A 5,982-nucleotide genomic window follows, 5' to 3' on the forward strand; every position below is an offset into this window, starting at 1 on the left:
GTGTGCGATGGTTTTTGACTACGCGGGTTGTTTGGTACCAAATTCAAATACAGTCTAATCCATATATAACAAATGGGACATTATAAAAATATGATTATATTTCTTTGAGATACGAATTTTCTATTCCATAAAATACTTCGGATGGAAGAAATATGTAGTAAAAATCTCAAAATGATTTTGACTTTTTTTTAGCTACAAATTGTAAACTGGTGGCAGCATTTTTGCTGTGTCTGTATCTATAAAAAAAATAATACTATTCAGTTCTGAATTTGTTATAGCTTATTCTCAACTTGATTTGAGATACAACTCTTTGTTTTTTCCTTTCTTTAATTATTCCTTTAAATAAAAGAATACATTATATAACTAATTGTCGACTATGTATTATGTTAACATTCGTTTAATATTAGGGAAACATTTTACATCAGTTCACTAATTACGTATATTTGTAGGATGTTCCCTAACAAGGGGTTAATACATTTATTATAAATTTTATTTGAACTAATAAACCATCGACTTTTTTTAAGAAAAATTCCAAATACATACAATGAAGGACTGGTCCGAAAGATCGACAGTCTTAAGGACGGATTCCAAATCCTATGACTGGATTAGACAGACATAACACTGGTGCTAGTCCTCTACAAAAATGAGATGATTTGATTCTTTTTAAATATCATGACTATGTTATGTCTTTATTCTTGGTTCTTAAAAAGTTATAATTTTTTTTATTATTTAAGGCTTAATTTTTTTTTATTCACATAAAAATTAATTCCTCCCAGATTCATTATATAGATTGATATTGAGTAGAAATATGCAAAAGATTGAAATCCTGGCTAGCGTAAGTTAAAAAAAATAAACCGACGATATATTAGTGCTCCTATAAATATTATAATCTCATTTAAAATTTTAAATATATTAGTAGTTGAAGAGTACCGTGGTGATAATCAAAGCTATAAGCCATGGAGTGAAAATTAAGTTGACTAACGGAGTACTTTTTTATCCACTTAAGGAAGCTTAGGGCGCATGAAATTACACATTAACTAACAATGCAGTCATTACGAAATATATCAAAACCATTCAAAAGTTCGTGGTTCGATGGGTTCCTACCCAATTGGAACTCCACACCCTGGTGAATTTCTTGTAATAAATACTTCTGGGAGCTGCAGTCTCTGAAATTATGCAATACTTTTTTTTTACAGTACATTCTTTGCAGATTGTCCTCTCCTCCTTGAAGCCCCCCTATGTGAATAAGACTCCAGACAAGATAAAATATTTCAAGATTTGGTGTGAAGATAGTATCTCAAACACACTTGAAGAATTCCTCTATCTGTTTCACTCAAAGCCTCCTTAAATTTGTCTTTGTAGTTTTGGCAAAAGATTTTTTCTCTGCTTATGGATGAGGCAACATTGAAGGGGTCTCCGCCTGTGCCCCTTTTCAATGATTGAATGAGTATTGCTGGAGTTGATTATTCACCATCACTAATAGAGAATATTTTATAATACATCTCCCACTGTGACTCACCCAAATTATTTTTAACTTTTTCAGGAAGATATACTCGTATGGTGATCACTTCATTTCATTCGATTGAGCCCCTTAGCCTATAGTTAGCTAGTATGCTTTTCACGTTTTAATAGGAATGCCCTTCATTTATCTCATCGGCGACTGTTATTTTTACCTTCAGCTGCTATTTTCGCCTTTTTCAACTGGAACCCTAAATGTGGAGCCCTACTCATAATCGTAAGCATATGAAATTTAAATACATTCACCCTTAAAAAATATATTTCTTCGAATATTTCCAAGACACATGGCAGTCAATGTTGCAACCACTACGAATGACAGTTCCATCATCTATATAAAAAATGGATTGTCACTTTTTCCCCTCCAATAACTGCAGAGTGAATATAACAGGGGAAAAAATTACTTCATGGAGAAAAAAGTAGCATCTTACGGGTTAGGGAGAGTTTTCTAAAAGTCAAAGAAATCGCCTCAAGTTAACAGGCGTGTTTTGTCAAGTTGTTTATAGCTGTTGTGATCTCTGTAAGATATAAATTGTCTCTGATAGTGATATTGTATATAACATTCGCTGAGAAGTGTATATGGTTAATAGGGGTTCAACCTTTTCCCACATGTATAGTGATGATGACGTCCTTCTGAAAAATTTGTTCTATAAGACGGATTTTATGTCCGATTGGGCCGTTCTTTTAAGATTTACACTACAAACCTAATTATTTTTCACATTCGAAAATACTTTGAGCCTTATTGATTAGATTAAGGCCGATATTCAAACTTCCCCAACTATGGCATTTTTAAAGAAACATTTTTTACACATACTCGGGCAAACAAATCCATTCCTAAAATGTTTTTCCTTGTGAAAAATGTTTATAAGCTAATGCTTTATTCGATATGATCATCATTTTAGTTAGATACTTTTGTGTAAAGATCCCTTATGAAAGAAGTTAAATAAATTATCAAGAAATAAAGAACCTTGAACGGTTTCAGCCCCAAAATATTTCTATAAATTACGCTCTCAAAATTGTTTAGGGTTCAGTGTATTTAAAATATACGTTTATGTCCGTGTTGATATACCATTAAATGTAAAAGGTTGTGAAATTAATGAAAACAGACAAAAATATTTTATTGATTGATAATTCTTTTCAAGTTTAGAATTAATAAAAAATACAAATAATTTCTGGAATAAGAGTTTATAATCACATAAGTTTTGTTCAGCAATTTGTCTAATCATTGTTTTAGTAATAAGAAAACATTTAATTTTATTAATGACTAGTTGATGTACTTACCAAACTTGTTTGGTTTTTAAGATTTGTGACCCATTTTGAGGACAAAAAAAGCCCCAAATCAAATATTGGAAGAGACGAAAATTATTTGGAATACTAATTTCCTTAGGGGGGGGGGTCGGATATAAAATTTAGGTTTGTTATAACGTTGACCTAGTTTTCAATATTTGGGTGACTATATTTGCGCCAATATTGAAGCTAGGAGTTTCAAATTTTGCTATCATATTTTGTATTACCTATTTATTATATTGTCGCTTTATTTCATAATTTATGCCTTTTATAAAAACCAACAGCAGCCAAATGGTAGTTTAAAACAGGGTTTCCCAAACTTTTTCATACTGGCGCCCCCTTGGCTTCCAAATAAACTTGTAGCGCCCCCTTCCCATAGACATTCTTATTACTGATTTTTTTTTTTTAATTCCCCGATTTTCCGCTTCAGCTACCCCCCTGCGGACGCCCCTGCACATATAACCTTTTCTTCAAAAATTAAAACAACAAATTTATGAATCAAACACCAAATATATTTAAAAAAAAAAAAAAAAATAGTTTTTCACAATTCCTTCTAATGGGATGGGTGTACTTGGTGTAAGGATATTAGTTTATCCACATCAGGTTGAAACTTACTAAGAAGAAGATGTAGATCCCCACGTTCGGTAATTCTAAGTTTGTTCCTTTGTTTGGAAAGAAGCATAGTAACTACACTGAAGGCCCGTTCTACCAGATATGACGTTGGAAAAGCAATCAAATATATCTTGACCTTGTTCCATAATACTGGATAGAGGTCAGATATTTTTTTGTAGCCAAAAATCTTGATAGGATATCTTGAACTTTGGACTTAGCTCAATGTCGTTTTTGATTGAAACTAATTCTTCTTCTACCTCTCTTATTACCTCACTACTGACTTCTAGTAATGGATTGATAACCCAGTTTGGTATTTTTAGCCCTAATATATCCTGATATCTTTCAGTCATGTCTCTTTGCAACTCTTCTATATGAGCACAATACACTTGAAGGTCATCATCAGATATTTTCTTTTCTTTATCCAATTCACAAAGGCATGGAAATTGGTAAAGTTCATGACGTGCTAAATTTCGTTTGAATAATTTACACTTAGACAGGAAAGTGGAGATAACAGATTTGACTTTTATAAGATTGGCATCATTTCCTTGCAATTGCAAATTAATTTCATTGAATTTTAGGAATATATCTAACAATTAGGCAATATCATTCTTGATTTTTTTAAATCATGACATAGCCCAATATTAGATTCTTGGAAAAATTCAACAACTGTATCAAACAAAGAATAGAATTGTTTGAGGCAGTTTCCTTTGATAGCCATCTAACTTATGTGTGTAGCAATAAACGATCAAACTCTTCAACATTATCAATGCAAAGCTGTCTAAACAGTCTGGAATTAAGGGAATGTGCCTTGATCTTATTTACTGATGTGATAACAGTATTAATTGATTTGTGAAGTCGACCACTATGGTGTTTTGCTACCAGATGCTGCCTGTGAATTACACAGTGCACTGTAAGTACACCAGGTATATCTTTCTTCAAGAAACTGATGAAGCCACGATAACGACCTATCATGGATGGTGCACCATCTGTTGCACACGCCAGAATATTAGTAAGTGGGATTTTTTTCTCTTTGAAAAAATTATCAACGATATCAAATACCGACTCTCCTTTAGTGATTGTTATAAGTTGTCTAGCAAATAACAGTTCTTGTACCAATTTTTCATCTTTGACGAAACGAACATAAGCAAGAAGCAAGGATTCATTTCCTGGTAAAGTGGACTCATCTAATTGCAAACTAAATTCGGTTGCGGCAAGAATGTTGCACAATTTATCTTCTACGTTTTCAGCCATTTCATCTATTCTTCTTTGAACTGAATTATTACTGAGAGATATAGATTTCATAATTTGGTCCAGGGACTTATGTACAACAGTGTACAGAACCTCTCTTACTGCAGGCAGAATAAGCTCCTCCCCAATTGTGTGAGGCTTACCAGATCTAGCAATCATCAAAGATATGTTGTATGAAGCACGCAAACCGTCAGTGGATTGTTCTGAAGTGCTCGAAAACATATTTTTAATAGTTTTTTGTGCCTTGAATTTTTCTCGAAGCGACTGGAAATATGCTATATTTTTTTCTGTTTTATCAGAGTGCATTGTTCTCAAATGTTCCGAAAGTCTGGAGGGTTTCATGGCTTCGTTTGAAAACACTTTCTCACACAGCAGACACATAGGTTGATGTTGATTCAGTGGTGCTGATAAAAATCCATATTTCAAATATTCTACACTATACTGCCTACACTTCTTTTTTGCTTGTTGATGGGTTGCCATTCTTTATTCTGGAAAAATATATAAGATACGACTATAACTATTGTCATTTAGGGTTGGAAATGGGTGAAAAAATTTAGAAAGTTTTTACGGAAACATCGCTTCGGGAATTTTCAAATGAGTAAGTTATGTGAGTTTGAAATGTTGCTGCAGTAAGAAGATGGATAAATCTCAAGGTCTTATGGTTCAAATAATTGAGAAATAAATATATAGAGACAAGTTATTTTTGATGGCAGTTTAGTATTGAGCAAAACAATATCCAAAAAGGAAGAAAAAAAATAACTCCCTACTGGGTTGGTTAACTGGTTAATATTGTAACTGTATTTTCTTGTCTAACTTTTCTCAACTACAACCAAGTGTTTAACAGCAGAAATGTAGATCAAGATTTGTCAATGGTCCAAATAGTTAAAGAAATAAAAGCTAATTGATGCAAAAAAGAATTCTTCATAAAGTTTTATAATTACTTGACCTCCTTGAAGTCCTTGCTTGAAGTTTTAGAATGTGGAATTTGGGTTGTACTTTTTGGATCTTACTTTTCCGTAGTTTCACGTTTTTAACAAAATTATAAGTATTTATTCTAAGTAGTCTGTTTGCATTTGAGAGTAAGAGTAAACTGAGTATAGAGCAAAATATATAGGCGCCAATAATGAAGTACATTTGTACAATCTCGATATAACGTATTTTCATCGTATTAACCGGATAATATTCAAGATATTCATTCCTGCTATTTTGTAGTCATATTTCTTTATTTTTGTAGATCAATTTGTTTGTTTTATGTAATAATGTGTAATCACCGTTGTTTTTTTTGCTCTACCGTCCCCCATTCACCCCTTTTCCCGTTAC

The 5,982-nt window shown here is 32.4% G+C and overlaps 1 pseudogene; it reads right to left on the bottom strand.

Moving 5' to 3' along the window:
• Positions 1-3,355: 3,355 nt before the first annotated feature.
• LOC121129268 (zinc finger MYM-type protein 6-like) lies at positions 3,356-5,440 on the bottom strand (annotated as a pseudogene).
• Between the last annotated feature and the right edge of the window lie 542 nt (positions 5,441-5,982).

Source organism: Lepeophtheirus salmonis, chromosome 14, assembly GCF_016086655.4.
Source record: "Lepeophtheirus salmonis chromosome 14, UVic_Lsal_1.4, whole genome shotgun sequence".
Classification (NCBI taxonomy): domain Eukaryota; kingdom Metazoa; phylum Arthropoda; class Copepoda; order Siphonostomatoida; family Caligidae; genus Lepeophtheirus; species Lepeophtheirus salmonis.